The sequence below is a fragment of the Stegostoma tigrinum genome, chromosome 11, assembly GCF_030684315.1.
Source record: "Stegostoma tigrinum isolate sSteTig4 chromosome 11, sSteTig4.hap1, whole genome shotgun sequence".
NCBI lineage: Eukaryota > Metazoa > Chordata > Chondrichthyes > Orectolobiformes > Stegostomatidae > Stegostoma > Stegostoma tigrinum.
In genome coordinates this window covers 21,503,582-21,524,025 of record NC_081364.1, presented here as the reverse complement: position 1 = coordinate 21,524,025, position 20,444 = coordinate 21,503,582, and the positions used below count along the sequence as shown (strand labels likewise).

The 20,444-nt window shown below is 42.6% G+C and overlaps 1 protein-coding gene across 6 annotated transcripts in view; it reads right to left on the bottom strand.

Annotated features, from left to right (window-relative positions):
- The window catches only part of atp2b2 (ATPase plasma membrane Ca2+ transporting 2), a 793,123-nt gene that overhangs the window by 532,781 nt on the left and 239,898 nt on the right, over positions 1-20,444 (bottom strand). The window contains exon 3 of one of the 6 annotated variants that reach the window (XM_048547367.2): positions 2,763-2,862. The exons of the other annotated variants lie outside the window; for them this stretch is intronic. The gene's annotated coding sequence lies outside the window, so the exon portion shown is untranslated. The remainder of the gene's footprint in view (positions 1-2,762; positions 2,863-20,444) is intronic. 6 annotated transcript variants of the gene reach the window in all.

Genomic DNA, 20,444 nt, shown 5'->3' with positions numbered 1-20,444 from the left:
AGAACTGTGGGGTCAGTAATCCCTGACCATCCAAATACACTGGCTTCTTGTTGACTTGTAACTTCCCAGTTCCAGACATCACTGACTGTCCTCATTCCTACCAACACTTTCGGACACAGAGGCCACTGAAAGAATAGGCATGTTTTAGAATGAGGAGTAAAGGTGTCCACAGGACCTATTGCCCTCTATATACCTTGTTCATCGTGCTTCCACAGTTACATTTGGGTAATACAGGCACCCAAACAAATCAATGGAGTTCAAAATCAATCAAATTCATACAACATGAAACTCTGCATACAGTGAATGTCATGTGTCACCAAAGTACCCTCAATAGGTTTTCCTTTTTTTTTCTCCCTATCACTATATCTCACTGCAATCCCTGGTTCAGCAACTGGCTGCAGGAAGCTTGCAGACCTTGGACATTTGATTGTGCAATGTTTGTGTCAGGACAGCTCAGACAAGCCAAGAGTCTTCTTGCCAGAGGCAGGTGGACTATCTCAGGCTGAAACTTCCAAGAGTTGGAGAGGGGCAGGTGGCGTGGAGTTTACCTCTGGACCGTCCTCAGGAGAGTAGTGAGGGGCCTGTGAGTGGCTCCTCTTCCAGTTGGGTGCCTCATGCCACTGCCCTGTCTCTGTGTGACGAAGAGGAAGATGAAGTGTGCACTCGGATTCCCATTGCCCTGCTGTCAGACCTTTGTTCCTGGACACCACTGGCTGTGGCAATGATGTGGAGGGCAGCACCCTGAGGGCACTGGCCCTGGCAGCTGCCAAACTGACCATGGAGGCAGTCAGATGTTCGCACAAGTAGCTGAACTCCTGCAGGGTTTCTGGACAATGGGGACAATTGCATCCCACATACCAGCTCCTATTCCTTCCTTGCATGTGGATGAAATTCCTGATTGGTGACAATACAGTTTCCTCTCCCGCCAGCAGCTGAGCTAAGTATCAGCTGTTTTGGATGTTTTCTCTTCAGCAAAGCTATTATTGTGAGTTGTGATGTCAGATGATGCTCCCCCATTCTCTCATGCTAACATTACCATTGAGTATTAATATCTGAGCTAGAAGGGAGTGCAGGAGGCAGCTTTGCCAATGCTTCGTCTGGGACCTCCATCCTCTCACCCTCAGCAGTGAAGGAGGTGGCTTCTAGCAGAGTGGGCCATTTCTCCACAGAGGTTATAGACAACCCAATGGTAGCTGCAAGACAGAAGTGGTTAGATGTGGTATGTGATAAGTCATACAGACAGCAGAGCCAATGTGATTGCTGCAGTGGAATGAAGAACAGTACCTACTCCATTGGCAGAACACAGATGTTACAGCATTCCTGCAGGAGCAGTTCCAGTCTTCTCCAGCAAGGGTCTGGGTTCTGTCCTCGTAGGAGCTGACAAGTCACATATTGGGCATCTGTCCATCTGTTTGGGCTCTTTCTGCCTTATTGAGGGAGGGCCTGACTGAGCTGACACAAGCAATACAGCTAATGCAGAGTACGAAAGTTGGTTAAATTTTCCAAGTTACTCAGTAGGCAGCGCACAGGCCAGGCAGGATTATGGTGCAGAGGTTGGAGTGAAATGAGATCAAATGAGGGAATACGTGGCAGGTGATAGTGAGAGTAGCAGAACATGAGCCTTGGTGGGTGGTGTGTGCAGGTCCAGTGAATATGAAGTAGCAGAGAGAAGAGCATGGCATTTACCCTGGGGAGTGGAGAAGTCACATCATTGTCCATTCTCCTGCACTGAGAGATGGCATTGATTCACGTCGTGACCTCAGGCCAGGCTGCCAGTGTCTGGTGTTGTGGCCTCCTCTGCAATACCCCAGGATTTCCAGCTCCCTGTACAAGGATCACAGTGCCATCTTTCCCTGCCTGACATTTTCATAACTTGTCTGCCAATGAGCAGGGCAGCTTTGGAATGCTGGTTCTCATTTGGTTGTGGCCTTTTAAATGTAGCAGGCACCAAAGATGCTGACCTTTCAGCGGTTTACCAGTAAGTAGAGATTTAGTCCAGAAATGACACATGGTAAATTGGGGCATGAATCTGACAGGAGAGATGCCATTGAGATGGGGTAGGTAGTTAGGATGTTGTAAGATACAATGAGAGTTCTCACTAGGGCTCATGATGAGAAACCCTCCACAAAACGCAATGCAACCCCGCATTTAGCCAAAAAAATGCTTCAGCCTTTTGTTGCAATTTTGCCCAACATCGCGCATCTAAGAATTCTAACAGAATCATTTTACAAGCCATTTAGTACATATTTATATCACAAACAATACTATTTCCACATTTAGACTTTCCAAAGGTTGGTTTATAGTTCATAATTGATCCGAAACAACCGTTTGATCTATCGAAAAACATTTGCATGTAGTTATGGTATGAATTCTGCAGCTGCAAGTTTACAAAAATTGATAAGTATTGTGTGATGTATCTGTTCAGAATATGAAACAAGAGTGAGAAGAGTCACTGTGGTTTTGTTAGTTTATGAAAAACCAGCCACATAGCCATCCATTTCACAATGATATCCCGTTTTCTTTTCAGAGTACACAAATATTATAATTAAATGCAACTCTGGAAATTTAAGCACAATTTCCAAGCTGTGGTTTCAGTGTAGGGTGAAAGAATGTTGCATTGTCAAAAGGTGCCATCTTACAGATGAAATGTTAAATCGAGGCCTTCATTTGCTCTCTCAAATGGACGTAAAATATTCAACAGTAGTATTTCAAACCAATCAGGGAAGTGGGCATCATGACCAAAACTACTACATATCACAAACCTCCTAACAGTAGAATCTCACAGCACTCCCTTGGACATCGAGGTGATCCTCTCAACCACACAAGAGTGAGTTCGCTATATTTTGAAGTTTTCTTCTGCACCTGGTTCAAATAGGGATAGCATGAGTATGAACATTGTAATAGGGTGCCATGCACATAATAGCACTGATTTTTTTGTCTATTTTTAAATCTCAGAACAATGCAGATACCACCCTCCAGTTTGCATGCAAGTATGAAATGTATTTACAAGAGTTTTAAAATATTCCTGCATTTGCAATATGACTACTTTATTCTCCAAGTGCTAGTTCCCAGCTCTTTTAACACATTGGGTCAGCTGGTTGTAGACTCAGAGAAAAGTAAACCATCAAATATAATGAGCATCAATAGTAAACAGGCTCACAAAATTAACCTCATTGAATGAATATGACAGATTTCATATTTTAATGATACTGTCGCCTGATTCACACAGGTGCCTGGACCATCTAGTGAAAGGCCCGAGGTAATATTGCAGTGATTTTGACTCACCTGTAACCTCAATTCCAACTAACAGGCTAAGAAACTATTTTCCCATCTGCTTCAGTATTTTGGAAGTTTTTAGCATAATTACCATCATGTCATGTTAATGATCAATCTCAATTAACAACTTTATATATCCTCCATGCAAATAGACTCAGTCCTTACCATTTGTTGAACCAAGAATCCCAAATACTAAATTCAATTCATGTGAACAGGCAGAAAATAATAATTTGCCAATGATAAAAGAAATCTTTCCAGCAAAGCTTGCCTCTAGTCATTCAATATTAATAGCATTAAAAATCTCATTTGCTCATCTGAAAAGAGGAAACAGGCAACATGAAGGATTTAAAAGACAAGAGACAGAAGCCTTATATACAATAAGTAATGATTAACGTCCTGGAGTTACCATTCACCAAAAACCTAACTGGACTAGCCATACTGTGGCTAGAACATCTGCTTAGATCCTGGGAGTTCTATGCTGAGGAAGTCAGTTCCTGATTCCTAAAAGCCTGTCCATAATCAGGAGTGTGATGGAATATTCCCACTTCCTTGGATGAGTCCAGTTCCAACACAAAACACTCAATACCATCCAGGGCAAAGCGGCCCACTTAATCAACACGTCAAACTTCATCACCTTCACCAGACGAACGTTGGCAGGATGCTTTGCAGAAACTTGCCAAGGAGCCAACATCTATCAAACTCGATCTCTGCCTCCTAGATGAAGGAGGGCAGCAGATGCATGGAATATTACCTCTTGCAAGTTCCCCTCCAAGTCACACTCCATCCTGAATTGGAACAATGTTATTTGGCTGTATCTTGTAGGAGTCTGAGTGATGTGGGCAATGGCAAGATTTATCGCAAAATTGTGCAAGAAGCCTGGTATGGCCTATCTTGGAGTCAGACCATCTTGTGCCATGTTACATGGTTTTGATGAGTGATAAAGAGTGATTCTTGCCAGGTAGCTAGAAGTTACCAATTGAAGAGGAATACAGCTTGTTAAATATCTTATTAATAGACCAACTCACCTCATCAATATTCAGTTTTCTTTGTTACAAAATGCACCAAACTAGCGAGATATCTCAAAATCTCAACATGAAACTCAGAGTGGCTACCTGGACACTTCAGCTCACACCAAAAGTCTTCCATGTTAGACACCAGACACCAATGTCTCAGAACGTGCCCCATGGTTGCCAGCCACAGATGCCTATGTCCATGGATATTGGCATCCAACATGTGTGAACATCTAAGAGCATTCATGGCACATCTCCAATCCACTTGCAGTGCATTTTTGCTGTTGCACTGCCAAAACTTAAGGCGGATATTGTGATAGCACATCAACAAAGTTTCAACAGGACATTTGTTCACAAAGTAAACTACATATTGCAATTTGTGGTGTTCAAGTCGACTTGTGCATACAGTGACCCTCCATTTTTGGATGACAAGGTATAAGTTTAGGTTTATGTAGGGCATAGACATTGAATCCCATTTCTCAGCACAAAGGCACAAATTTAGTCCTACACTTACATTAGGAATCAGCCTCAATTTTAGTGACCATGAGGGATTTAGGTAATAGAGGCTGCATTGATACAAAAATATGTGCAAGCATAATGCAGGCCACACAGTGCATACTGCACATGGTCACAGAGAAACAGAAACCGTTTCACCTTTCAAAGTGGTGAGCATTTGAACCAGTGGTTCATATTTTATATTTGGCATATGACACAGTGGTAATGTCACCGACTTAATAATCTAGACCCCCAGGCTAATGCTCTAGGAAGTCCTCATGGTATTGCGGTAGTGTCCCCACTTCTGAAGCAGGAAACTGGAGTTCGAATCTCACCTGCTCCAAACCTGCATAATAACATTTCTGAACAGAAAATACGAAAATATCTATACACTGACCTGTGATTTTGGACGGATTCTTTGAAGTTTTAAAGGTCAACATCTACACCACAATCAAATCATGATTCATTTACCATAGCTGTTTTATTTTTGCAAAGCTTAAAGTAGAAATCCTTTGCCTATTTACTCATAACTAATTAAAAATGTGTCAGTACACCTAAAGAACTTAATCAAATATAATTAGAAGAAAACTGCAGTTAGCAGAACAGTTTTATAAACATTAGAGTAAAACAGGCGTAAAGCAACGCGAACATGAGCTGCAATATAACATTTCTTCATTTATTTTGTAACTTCATGACAACTCAATCATATCTTAAATTACAGTAATGAATGCAGTTTTAAATCTGGTCAACGCACTTCTTTATAGCATTACACCATTTTATAAAACCAGCGCTATCACAGTCGAGGTCAGGCCACAATGCTATCCAACAAATGCAATTTATCCAAACACATTAATTACAGCTTTAATAGCCCACTGTTATCTTCAAAAGACAGCACACAATTTACAATTTGAAGAAAAATGAAGATTATAATCTAATTTTGTACTCCTCTTGACTTGAATCTCTTTGAGCTCATGAATTAACCTTAACTAACTCTAAGGTGTTCATAATCTGTCTTAAGTATGTTACTAATATACCACCATCATAGACAAAGTGCAAAGGCAGGGGAGAAATTATCACGTGTTGCACCTTTCCATGGGGCTTAAAACAGGCGTAATATAATGTTATCAGCTCAAAGTCATGTCTCCAATCTACCCTGCCAGCATGGTCACTGCCGCATTGCTTTTTTTTCTGTTCTGAAGTAAACTTTGCAATCAGCGGAAAACAACGTTAGCACAACTTTATATGCAAAAAAGTGTGCTGTGTCTGTTGCAGGGTCTAGCATTACATATTTGTGAAAAAGCGAAGTACAGCATGTTCCGTGCATGATCTAATATTTCTACATCTCCAGTATCCTAACCAGCAGTTCAATTAGAAGCCATAGATAAGATCAGCAAATGTCGTTGAGCTTACTGTTGTGTGGAACAAGCAAGGTATATGGTGCTCAACCACTTCTCCTTCATACTTTTGGCATTTGCTAGCCGTCATTATGTGACTCGTCCGTCTCTCATGCCCCAAACAAGCTTTCCAAATTTGGTCTATTCTTATTAAGAATGGAAGTCTGAGGCCAATTCTTGAAGATACTCAAGCTAACCTCTTGGGATATACTGCATGTTCTTTTTAAATATATTTCTTCTATTGATTTACTTACTGTTTCCCTGTTACCACTGTAAAATAATGAATTAAATTTAAAAAATTATCCTCAGGCCTGGATTTCATAAGCACATCAATTACAGGATTAAAATGTTTCAGTGCTAATATATTTTTAATTGACTGGAATGCTGTAGATTTTAAAATATCTCAATGCAGCTGAACTTTTTTTATACTTTGATGGGAATGTGGGCATCTCTAGCAAAGCCAGCAATTGTTACCCATCCCTAAATGCCTTTGGACTGAGTGGCTTGCCGGGCCATTTCAGAGGACAGTTTAGAGTCAGCCACATTGCTGTGGATCTGGAGTCACATATTGGCCAGACCTAAGCACAATAGATTTCTTTCCCAGAAGGACAGAACCAGATCAATTTTTTTACAATACTCAGCGATAGTTTTATGGGAGATTGGCTTTCAATTCCAGGTTTTGTATTAATTTAAATTCCACCTGATTTCAGAATGAGACTTGAACACATATCCCCAACAGCATTAGTTTACATCTCTAGAGTTAAGCCCAGTAAATTGCCACAACATCACCACCTCCCTATTAAGTCAATTATTAAATTGCACCTTTTATAAGACATTGCCCAAAAGAGAGCAACTTCTTCAGTGCAGCAATGCCTCAATACTGAACTGGAATGTCCAGCTGGATATTTTGCATAAATCTGTGGAGTCAGACTCAAATCCGCAATGTTCCAAATCAGATTCAAGACAGCCACCAAAACTGAGTCAGTGTTGGCACTTTACAAGTTCTGATGAAGGGCCACCAGACTTGAAACATTAACTCTGCTTTCTCCTTATAGATGCTGCCAGACCTACTGAGTTTCTTCAGCAATTTCTGTTCTTGTTTCAATTTCTAATATCCATAATTCTTTGTTTTATATTACCTTGCAACTAGAAATATTTTTCATTTTCACTACTCTAGTTCGGGTCTTAAAGAACAATTTTAAAAACAACTACCCACTATTTCAAAGATAGTAAGAACTGCTTATGCTGGAGTCAGAGATAACGCAGTGTGGAGCTGGGCGGATACAGCAGGTCAGGCGGCATCAATGCCATTTCTGAAGAAGGGTCCCGACCCAAAATGTCAGCTTTCCTGCTCCTCTGATGCTGCCTGACCTGCTGTTTTCCTCGAGTTCCACACTGTGTTATCTCTATACTCACTATTACAATGTCCTTTCCAATTCCACAAATTCAAATCACTATATAATATTTTAGCTTGGATAATAGTCAGAAATATGTAAGGATTCTAAATGTTTCCTGGCTCAAGTATTTTTGGTTGTGTAATACAATCTATTTTCAATGTACAACAGACTTAAAAATGTCATTGCAAGTAAAATGATCATCATGGAAGTGCAAGCCGGGCAATTTGTAAAATGAGCTGCTGGTACTCTCACATCCATGCTTCACTGCTGCCAAAAACCAATTTCGCCTTCTCAATATCTTTCTGCCTCATTTGTAATGCAACACGCCTGGTTAAGTGCACGAAGGAGATCAAAAACTCTAAGACCTGATTCCAAATATCCATCAAGGATATGGTACCAAACACCACTGAGCAATCAGGAGAAGAAAAGCTTTACTTTAGCTGGTGGTCATAAACTAATAGTGCGCCAGCTGTTTGTGACACATTCTGCCTGATTTTCTTTGGTGGAAAGGAGGCATATAATTGTTAATTACTCTAGCACCACTCAGTTAGCAGCCCTACTAAAACTGAATTTTACCCTTGTGGGTTCCAAATATGACAATATATTTTGTCAAATTGAAAGGACACCACACAATTGCGATGGGAGCATATGCCTCTGAAATGTCAATGGGATTTTGCAAAGTCTGGGAGCAAAATTGAGCCAGGTTTTCAGATGCTTTGTTTTTTGCAGATTAACTGAACCTGTGGGGGTGGGGGGGTGGGTGGGGGGGCAAGGGGGTGCAGCTGGAAGTCAATCAATTCCTGAATTCAAATAAAACATTTTAGCTCCTCGTCAGGATGATGTTCATCAAGTATAGATACAATAACAATGTACTCTTCAACAACTATATATGACATCAATTACATGCTCTTCATCTTCAACAAAGCTTGACATAACATTGACTACGAATGTTAGATTACAAGATTGACTTTCAAATGCACTATATATCAGACCACCTGCCTAATTCAACACTTGGGAAGCCTTGTTTAAATTTAAGGAATAGGTCTTTATTTGAGTTTGCTCAACAGACTGTTAGAAAACCTAACTATGAATGTAGATGATGGGAAATCTGTCCCAGCAGTAAGTGGAAGTTGCAGTAAAGTCCATTTGTCTCAATTAAAATTTTAGCAAAAATCGTGCAAATTGAAGTATTTCTTATTTTGTGTAGCAGAATGGTAACTAACAATTACGTTGTAATCTTCAAGATAGGTTACCACTGTCATTTCATTTTTCAATTAAACACAAGCTGTGTTCTTTTCTTTCCATTTTTTTATTTTCTTAATAATCAGCCTGTTGCAACTTGGACATCACTTATGTTGTTGCTTTCAATTAACTACCGTGTAATCTAATTTTACCAATTCACAAACAACATACATTTGAGGCAAAAATTGACTTTTGCAAAATGCATGGTTCTCGAACATAGTCAAGCAGTTCAAATTAAAACTAAAAAATTAAGATTAAAATTTCTCTGGGGTGCAAGCATTGTCACAAACCACTCCCCAAATATCTTAATGCCTTACTCCTCATATACACATTCAGGATTTTGGACTTAAGTGACTGCATCTAAATTTTAAAAATAACCACAGTAGACATAAAACAAATTTAATTTCATTCTAAAAGAGTTTTTAAGTGATTTGTGTTTTCTCTTGTCTTTTTCTTCAGTTCTTCAAGTGAAAATTTTGATGATCAGAGCCCATATTGTCTAACAAACATGAGAATGTTCCGGTAAATGTGGGTAGTTTACAATTAGGGTAGAACCCAAGTATTCAATCTTTCTATTACTAGCCAATAATTGCAGGGTATCAGCTCTGGTACTACTCATTGCCATTTCAGCTTAGATCAAATAACTCAAAATAGGCCAGAAATTGATTTGTGACCTTCCTGATAGATTTTAGTAACATTAACCACTAAGCATCAGGAAGGCTGTAGGAAAACAATCTGAAAATTCAAATGTAAATGTAATTTGCTTCAGATGTGGGATATCTGAAACAAAAACAGTAAGTACTGGAAATACTCAGCTGTCCTGGCAGCATCTGTGGGAAGAAAAACACAGTTTAAAGTATCAGTCCCGTTTGAATCTTCTTCAGTATTCAATAAGGCTTGATTTGAAAAGTTAACTACAATACTTTTAACATGCAATAAGTCCAAAGCACATAATATAAACACTGTCAAACTTTGACATGTCACCAAGTAAGGACAAAGCAGCCCGCTTCATTGGCACTGCAGCCACAAATATTCACTCCCTCCACCACCGAAGCTCAGTAATAGGAGTGAGTAGCATTTACAAGATGCACTGTTGAAAATCATCAAGGCTCCTTAGACAGCACCTTCCATACCCCATCATTATCACCCAGAAAGACAAGAGCAGCTACAACATGAGAGAAATACCACCTTCAAGTTCCTCTCCAAGCTACTCACCATCCTGACTTTGAAATACAATGCCACTTCTTCATTGTTGCTGCTTCAAAATCCTGGAATTTCCTCTCTAACACCATTGCAGGTCTAGCTACATCAAATGGACTGCAGCAGTTCAAGAAAGCAGCTCATGAGCATCTTCCCAAAGATGAGTAGAAATATCAGCCTTGCCAGCAATACGCACATCCCACGAGTGAATTCAATAATCAAGTTATTAGGCCAATGATTAGAAGCTAGTCGAAGAGGTAGATTTTAAGGAAGGTCTCAAATGATGAAGGAAAAGGAGATAGTAAGATTCGGAGATGAAATACCAGCATTTCTCACCTTGGCAGCCAAAGGCACAGGCAGCAGGATCATCAGCAATTGAAATGATAACTAGGATACGTTAGAAGATATGAGAACAGATGAGAGCTCACTTGTTTGTTGCAACCTGAAGATGTGTCATTTCAATCACTATGAATTCAAAAACAAATTTCCAATATTCATTTTAACATGCAAATGTCATAAATAGTAAAATGGTTATGAGGAATACCCAAGTGCAAACTCAAAAAGTGGATAACATTCACAAATACTGCCCCGCATAAAGGGTGCTGCAAGGTAAAATAGGAAATGAATGAAAAGGTAATTAAACAGTGCTGAGAAGAATAAATGTAGACAAATATATGATATACTAAGATCCAAGACTTTAATTGAAAACAAACCATGCAGAAATACCAAAGATGTGAAAATATTAGTTTGCCAAAATGCATTTTAAAACACAAGCTATTAGACATCAGAGATAATATGAACTGCAGATGCTGGAGAATCTGAGATAACAAGGCGTAGAGCTGGATGAACACAGCAGGCCAAGCAGCATCTTAGGAGCAGGAAAGCTGACATTTCAGACCTAGACCCATCTAGGCCCGAAACGTCAGCTATTAGACATCTTTTGCTTCTGAAACATTTTGCAAAAATTCCAGCATCTGCATTGAAATTTACAGCTTAGAAACAGGTCTATCCCCATGTTTATTCTCATTATGAATTTCTTCCTTCCTTGCTTCATCTCCCCCTATTAAAATGTTCTTCTAATCCTTTCCCCCATATTTCCAGCTTCTCCTTAAATGATTATTCACCTCACTAACTCCATATGACAGTGAATATCACATTCTCATCATCCCCTGCACATTTGGAATGAAAATGTCTTTTGCTGGTTATATGTGTAAACATCTGGACAATCTTAAGTCACCTTTTAGAGGGTACAGTCTGACAGCAAACAGGTTCCCCTAAATAGACTCAAAATGCTAACCTCTTTCAGTAAGGCTACAGAAAGGCTTCCAAAAGAAACTTTAAACTGCTGAAGATGAGAATGAATTATAAGATAGGTTTCCTCTGAATCCTGGGGACATAAATGGCTGTATATAAACATAAGCTGTTCCTTTCTTGCATTGCTGATCTGAAATTTCTGGGAATTCTGCTGTGAGTAACTCACCTCCTGATTCTCCAAAATCTGTCCACCATCTACAAGGTACATGTTGGGAGTGTGATAGGACACTAACCAGTTGCCTGGATGACTGCAGCTCCAAAAACACTCAAAGAGCTTGACACCATCAAGGACAAAGTAGCCTAACTGACTGGCAAACTGTCTGACACCGTCAACGTTTACTCCACTACCATTGTACAGTGGCAGCAAAGTGTACCAACTACAAGATGCTTTGCAACCACTCACCAAGTTTCCTTAGACAGCATCTTCATGAATGAATAAAGAAAACCATGAATGGCAATGCTTTTCTTAATAGAGTACAGTCAGCAATATAGAAACTGCAGTAAATTATCTATTTTTTTCTGCTTTGTGCATGAATGCTTATGGATATTTTATTCATTCTCAGGACTCAGGCATCATCGGCTGTGCCACTATTTATTGACCCATTCCTATGTGTCCTTGAGGAGCTGCAGATTATCTAACTTCTTAAACCATGGCAGACCTCAAGCTGTAGGGACACCTAAAATGATGTTAGAGAGGGAGTTCCTGTCCCAATGCATAGTGAAGGAAGAGCAATGTATTTCAAGGCAGGATGATGCATGGGAACTTGCAGGAATAATGTTCTCATATATCAACTGTGTTCGTCCTTTCAGGTGGTCAAACTTACAGATTTGGAGGTGCTGTATGAGGAGCATTGGTGTTTTGTTACGGAGCACCTTGTAGACAATTAAAGAATACTACTACCTACAAGTTCCTCTCCAAGCCACTCAACATGCTGTCTTGGAAATATATCACTGTTCCTTCAGTGTAACTGGGTCAGAATCCTGGAATTCTCCCCAGCAGCACTACAACCTACCAACAGAACATGGGCTTCAGCATTTCAAGAAGGCAGCTCACCACCACTATCACCTGGATGTGAGTTTGCTCGCTGAGCTGGAAGGTTAGTTTTCAGACGTTTTGTCACTTTTTTTTATTTGAAAAGATATACTTTATTCATAAGATGTACCAAAAATAAAACATATTTATACACCTACCCAGTCATGCAAGCCGCTCTGGGCTACCCAGGGGGTACATACACCAACTAAAGGAAAAGAAAACAAAGAAGAAAAAAAAAGCAAAGAAAACACCCCGGCAGTCGTCACCCCGCACAGTCCCCGTTGGCCCCCTGACCAGTTGGGGAAGGCGCCAGCTGGGCCCAGTTACCAGATAGGGCCCTTTTTTCTATTCTGGACGAGGGGTTTCATACCGTGGTCTTTCCCCATCGCGCCTTGGCGGCGGCTGCCCCAAGCTTTATCGCGTCCCTCAGCACGTAGGCCTGCACATTGGAGTGCGCCAGTCTGCAACACTCGGTCGGGGTCAGTTCTTTCAGCTGGCAGACCAGCAAGTTGCGGGCAGACCAAAGAGCGTCTTTCACCGCATTGATGGTCCTCCAGGCGCAGTTGATGTTGGTCTCGGTGTGCGTCCCGGGAAACAGCCCATAGAGCACGGAGTCCCACGTCACGGAGCTGCTCAGGACGAACCTCGACAAATACCACTGCATCCCCCTCCAGACCTACTGCGCATAGGCACACTCCAGAAGGAGGTGATCGACAGTCTCGTCCCCCCCCCGCAGCCACCTCGAGGGCAGCGTGCAGTGGCGCAGAGATTCCGGGCATGCATAAAGGATCTCACTGGCAGAGCCCCTCTCACCGCCAGCCAAGCAATGTCCTTGTGCTTGTTTGAAAGTTCTGGCGATGAGGCATTCTGCCAAACGTCTTTGGCAGTCTGCGTGGGGAACCACACAACGGGATCCACCCTCTCCTTTTCCCAAAGGGTCTTGAGGATACTACGTGCTGACCACTGACAGTCGGCCAGCAGGAGGCAGTGGTCAGAGAAGAACACCGGCTCGACGCCGGTGGACCTGACCGAGAACGCCCGTGACACAAACAGGAAGTCTATCCTGGAGCGGATAGACCCGTCTGGCCACGACCAGGTGTACCTCCGCTGCGCTCCGTCTGCAGGGGTGCTGAAGACGTCGAGCAGCTTGGCGTCCTTCACCGTGCCCATCAGGAATCTGGGCATGACGTCCAGTTGACTCCCCCCACCCGCTGTCCCCACGCCGGATCTTCCATCTGCATCAATGATGCAGTTGAAGTCGCCGCCTAGGATGACCGGCCTGGACGTAGCCAGCAGGGGTGGAAGCCGCTGCAGGACGGCCAACCACTCACTCCGTACCGCTGGGGCGTACACGTTGATCAGCCTCAGGGGAGCGTTCCTGTAGGTGACGTCAGCCACTAGGAGGCGCCCCCCCCCCCCCCCACCATCTCCTGAACTTGAGAGATGGTGAAGTTGCACCCCCGCAGCAGAATAGCCAGGCCCGAGGAGCAACAGTCGTTACCCCCCGACCAGATCGAAGGCCCACAGGTCCAGACGCCGGATCATTTCCCGTACCTGCTGAGGTGTTCTTCTCTGACCACTGCCTCCTGCGGAAACAGGAGGTCCGCCCTGACGGTGGTCAGGTTAGCCAACGTGGACACACATCTTGCGGTGGACTTGACGCTGTGCACATTAATGCTTGCGACTCGTACCCCCATTGTGGGCGGTGACCGCAGTACCCTCCCCAACTCCAAGGTCCAGCCCCTCTATCTGTCCCTTCATGCCCATTGCCCGGGCAAACTGCTGGACGCTCTCCGGGCTCAGGAAACCGTCCGTGCTGCCTTCCGGGTGGCATCTCCCCCGTCGGGGGTACGGAGGCAGGAGAGTCCGGCTCTGGGTCAGGCTGGGGACGCGCTGTTTCCTCCTTCCCGCCTGGAAGTTTCGGGGGGCCCTCCAGGGCCCCAGCGGCACGTGTCTGGGTGTCGGAGGGAGCCTCAGGACACCTCCCATCACCTGGAAGCGGGGTGCTGCTCTCCTTCTCCCTTGAGATCTTTAGCTTCGGCTTTGGGCAGGCCCTCTCCAAATCCCCCTCGTCAGAGGAGCTCTTATAGCCCCCCTGTAGCTTCCCGCCTGATGGTTGAGGTTCCTGGGCCCGCCGACGCACCTTCCTCCTCGCTTTCCGGACCGTCGTCCACTCCCTGGAGTCGCCTGTCGCCGCCTCCATCGACTCCGGGTTGTCGGGGGCGGGGGGGGGGGGGGGGGGAAGAGAGCGGAGCCTGGAGGGGTGCTTTGCTGGCCTCGGGCCCATCCTGCGGGGCTAGGCCCTCCTGCACGACCTGGCCCTCCTGCACATTAGTGGGGTCCTTGCAGGGCACTGGTGCCTTCCTCTACTCTGGGGGGGCTGGCCCCGCATTGCCCCAGCCGGCGACCTGGGCGTAGGTGGTCCCCCGCCGCGGGCATGCCCTGTAGAGGTGGCCTACTTCCCCGCAAAGGTTGCAGCTTTTCTCTTGTGGGCAATCCTTTGCAAGGTGTCCCTCCTCCCTGCAGATGGTGGCTTTGCAGTCGGCCGCCACGTGACCTGACCTACCACAGGCATGGCAGACTTTAGGTTGCCCTACATAGGTCAGGTAGCCCTTGCTCCCGCCGATCACGAAGCTGGACGGTGGGTGTACAATGTTCCCATCCGCACCCATCCTCAGCGTCACCTTGACCTGCCTCTTACTGGTCCAGATGCCAAAGGGGTCCATGATGTCAGTTAGGTCCCCTTCCACCTTCACGTACCTTCCAAGGAAGGTCAGGACATCAACTGCTGGCACATGCGGGTTGTACATACGTACAGTCACCATACAGCTCCTCTGCGCTGGCATCACGAACAGCGGGACAGCGGTCAATACAGAGAGGGGGCCCTCACCTCCTTTCTCCTTGAAAACCTCCAGGAAGCGCTCGCAAAGCTTGGCACTCCTCAAGGTTACATCGTAAACACCTTCTCCGGGGAAATCCTGCAGGAAGTAAGTGTCCGCAGCAGCGAACCCACAACAGTCCGACAGGACCCTCTTCATGAAGAAGGTGTGGTCCACAGGTGCACCTTCATCCACCTTCTTCACAGAAACACAGATGGTGTTGCGAACCCCCTGACCTGGGGCACGAGCACTCGCCGCAGCCATCGTTGCAGGTTGGCTGCTCCCCTGAACCAGCGGTAGGCCAAAGCCAGCATTAAGATCCACCGGTTGCAAGGGTGCACAGCCAACCCGACGTCTTCCTTCCACCTCCAACACAGCGCTCTCCTCCTCTCGGTCCACAAAACAGTGGGTCTTTATTTTGTTCTGGATGTAAGCTGGTTCACTGAGCTGGAAGGTTTGTTCCCAGACAATCAGTCACCATTCTAGGTAACATCAACAATGAGCCTCCAGTGAAGCGCTGGTGTTATGTCCCACTTTCTATTTATCTGTTTAGGTTTCCTTGGGTTGGTGATGTCATTTCCTGCATTGGTGATGTCATTTCCTGTTCTTTTTCTCAGGGGATGGTAGATTGGCTCCAAATCAATGTGTTTGTTGATAGAGTTCCGGTTGGAATGCCATGCTTCTAGGAATTCTCGTGCATGTCTCTGTTTGACCACTACCACCTCTTCAAAAGTAACAAGGGGCCAACTCAAGAGTAACTGATCCAGGCAGCAATAGCCACGTTACATCAATGCTTAAAAAAAAATACACACTGGTGTCACTGTACATCAGCAGTATAGGAAGATAACCTTGAAGGTGTTCGATGTATTCCAGTCAAATGGGCTCCTTCGTCCTGGATGGTGTCAAGCGTCTTGAATTTTCGAACTGCACTCATCCAGTATATTTAATTAGTTACTTTGGTAAATGAACAGAGAGAGGAGAATGGATAAACATCAGCACTAATTTGGCTCAGGGGAATGAGGATTGCCAGGGGCATTAAGTTACACAAATTGGCATGGATTAGCAAGAAAAGTGTGAGAGTTGAGTGTTGGAGGAAAGTTTCCTATTTCCACCTTGTGGACTAGTAAGGTATCCCAATAGATTTGGACCTGTGGGGCGATTGGTAGCATCAAGGTGTCGTTTTGGTGAGACAAGGCACCCACCAGGAATGGGAAAAAGATGCATAACCTCATCTGTCCTTGCAAAGTTGTCAAGAACCTGTCGAATGAAGGTGTGAAGTTAACTTTAAAAAAAACACTGCAAGGGTATTTGGGAGCACCTAGTTGTATAATCTAATTACAGGATTTGTACTGGATGACTGACTTCCCAAACAACAATTTTCACATTGGGGTGTCAAAGATGGACAGCCCCAACTGCTCATTTGTGCAGGTAATTTATTGAACATATATATGAATAGTTTGTTTTCAAAAGGAATTTGTTCTTGTAATTTCACAGTATTATTTCCTTGTTTTGCATCAATAAAATGTGCTTTTAAATTAAATAACCAATAGATGGGAACTTTATTTTCAGTCCGAATGCCCATTAATACCAATTTTGGATACTAAGTGATTTGCCTTGGATATAGTGAAAGGTAATGGATGGACAGTGGGAGGCACGTTCGCATTGAATTGGCACAGGAGACAATAAAGGGCCATGGGAATGATTGGGTGCATATTAGGTAAGGGATGGCAGGAGTTATACATATAGGTTGGCATAGGGATGTGAGGGTTAGGTGCAGGATAAATTGTTATAGCATGACACAGCAGGTAAGAGTGAGCCATGAGGGTGGGTGCTGGAGCATAGATTGGCATCAGAGTACAGGAGCGATGGATGAGGGGAGATGGGTATAGAGTGGCAATAGGTTATATAGGGCCAGGGCCTTGGCTGCAAGAGCATACATTGATGTAGATAGAGTGTAGAGAAAGAGAAGGTGAGAGAAGAAGGGGAATTTTTCTATTTAAGTCTTTATTTTTAATGCATGCATACAGTGCTATCAGTTACCAACCATACTTTTACCCAGTACGTCTCAGGAACTGGGCAGCCTCTTGGTCTTTCTCAGGTTATTCCTAATCCAGCCCATGTGCCAAGACCAATATTCTGAAGTGTTGCTCACCAATTCTAAAAGATCTGGATTGTGGATTCAGGATTTCTCCTGGGTCTGTGGTCCCCAATCGAGGGACAAAACTCAGGTTTTAAAGGACTGTTTTAAATAAGCAGTGATTTACTTCTCAACAGCAACATCTCTCACTTCAATTAGCAAGGTACTCACAAAACACCTATTTCAAACTGCACTAAAAAGTATTCGAACAATACTTCACTGCATTGATGGTTAAGAATACAGACGTGTAAAGTGCTAGTGAGCAGTGAATTGGCTCCTTCAAAGGCATGCAGGATCCACATGGAAAAGAAATAGAAGAGGTGGGAGCAGCAATGATCCAGCAATATATGGAATGATTTACAGGGGCGGCCAAGAAATCACCTGATTTCACATTTGGTTTATCTGTCCTGACTGCTCGTTCATCCAATGTCTTGCCTAGCAATTCAAATGCACATACTGCTGCAGTCAGGAGATTTGGTGTCATGGGATGCCATGCTCAACTGTCTTGAGCCATCCTCACAAATGTGTTGTAGCTCCTTTACCAGCACTCTGCAACATCACCATCCAACTATGTCTTGGCTGACCTCTCTTTCTGCTGCTTCCTCTTCATCCTCGAGGAGAAATTGCTGTAGCTTTGGAGCTCTGGCAATTTCTTTCTGGGATGTCACTTTTTAGTTCTTTTTGCTCTTACAATTTCAAGTACTTTCTCATTTATTTTGTAAGCTATATATGAATTTTTAACATTCATCTTAGTATCTGCACTTCAAAGACCTCCATTTTCTTCCATGTGGATTTTCTTGACACATTGTTCAAGTTTCTGAGGTACACAATTACAAATTCTTCATGCCTCTTACTCATCCCCTGAATATGTTTCAGATAAAATGACAAAAACAACTGATCTCGAAGGAATGGTCATTGCTGCACCAGTGTCAAACTTTTCTTAAAATTCCTAGACTAGAAATTAAGTGAGTGCATTAAATTCACCACAAAAATAATAGCTGCTTTCTGAGGGTTAAAGCAATTTATATCTGAAGTTAATTACTTTAGTTTAACAGAGAATTTAGGTGGAGGGCATTACTGAAGATGCCACACTCCTCACTCAACTACATCTACCTAGAGAGAAGGAATTACAACAAACACATTACTTTAGTGTCTGTTCTAATCAATATGGCACACAGTATCTTCAAAAACAGTTGAACATACTTCAATTTTAAAAGCATAATTTTACTTCCAAATTGCCAAGATTTTAACACATCTCTAACTAAAGCATGTATTGATTGAGCCATTATGGTGATTTCTGTTACTATTTAGATAAACAACCAACTTTGAGTGGAAGTCTGATATATGTACAATATTAGAAAATCAATTGTTTATTTGTGACCTTGTCAGGTCTTCTGAACTTATGGCAAACACTGTGCATCATAGAGTAGCAAAAGTTTTTGAGATTTGGGCAGTACATTGCCAAAGAAGCACAGTAAAAGAGAACATAAATAAAGGAAAGGAAGGCCCATAAAAGACTAATTCCTTTTCACACACTGTTTCCTCTGCCAAAATGTCAGTGACAGAAATAAATTGATACATAAGGAATGAACATAGAACTGGAATATATTTTAAAATGGAAAAGAAAAATCAGTCTCTCTCAGTCATTAGAGAACTTCTTTAAACTTTAGTTACACTGGATATACAATGCGCTAAACCTATTTAAGTTCCTACGATATTGAACGTCTACGCATTTTCCAATTATATAATACTACCTGCAATAATAGGAGCATTTTTAACGTTGACGAGGGAAATTGAGGTGTAAAGATTTCACAATCAAATTCATCAAAACAGTACACGTTTACTTTGTGTCTTTAATACAACCCAGTAAAATCAAAAGTAAACAGGAACTTTGTGCTAACACTAAAAGTTAACATTGCTGGTGAGAGAAGCTCCACAAATGCCTATACCCCAAATGTGCAAACCTTCATTAACCTCTTCCCGAACCAACATACAATCACCAATGAATGATAATCCTGTGTTATTCCACATAGGTTGTGGTCACAAACTAATGTGTGCAATATGAGGATGCCCTTAAACAATTTAGAAACTTGCCTAAACAACACTTTTATTAATTTGCAGATAAGCGAAACACAGCAACATTGCAAAGTATCATTCAATTTATTAATCATACCCCTCAATGAGTTAACAATCTCTTTCATACATTTGGTGATGTTTTTAATTGAATTTGTTCGAACACATTTATAGTGCAACTGGAACTTATGGAAGTTGCCAATCACTTCTAAAGTATTCTTTGTATAGCGTAGAATTCAATTTATTATTAGTGTTAATAATCTCTCAAACAGATTCAATAATATCTTTATTTGAACTTTTATCTGCACTGAGCATGCAAAACCTAAAATTGTTGCCTTTGGGACCAGCAATATATTTTTCTTAATTATACTGGTAATTTTTTAGGTTAAGAAGTGAAATCTGAGTCTAGTTTATTTACTTGAATATCAGGATAACAAAGTGTGGAGCTGGATGAACACAGCAGGCCAAGCAGCATCTCAGGGGCACAAAAGCTGACATTTAGGGCCTAGACCCTTCATCAGATTACTTGTATATCATTTGTTTTAGGGAATTAACTTAGGTTATGAACAGAATTTTAGTAAAGATCACTGTTGAGTTTTCAGCTCTGTATTAAGGTACCAGTTACAGTTCAAAATTGCATTAAAAGAAACAAAACTTAGCTTCAGCAATAGCAAAATTTGCTAGTGCTGAGTTACTGTTAAACCCCTTACTCACCTGTATTGACAACCTGAAAGAGCTTTCTATTTTGGTCACCAATATCATTCCTACAATAAATTTGTGAAATCTGTTTTAAGCTGTACGGGTAGACTTGCAAACCCATGATGTGTTGATATATGGGTTATCATATGTAGTTTTAAGTTCAGTATATTACATATCAAATGGTTTATGTTAGTTGTGGAGATAGTAAGAACTGCAGATGTTGGAGTCAGAGATAACACAGAGTGGATCTGGAGGAACACTGCAGGCTAGCCAGCATCAGAGGAGCTGAAAAGTT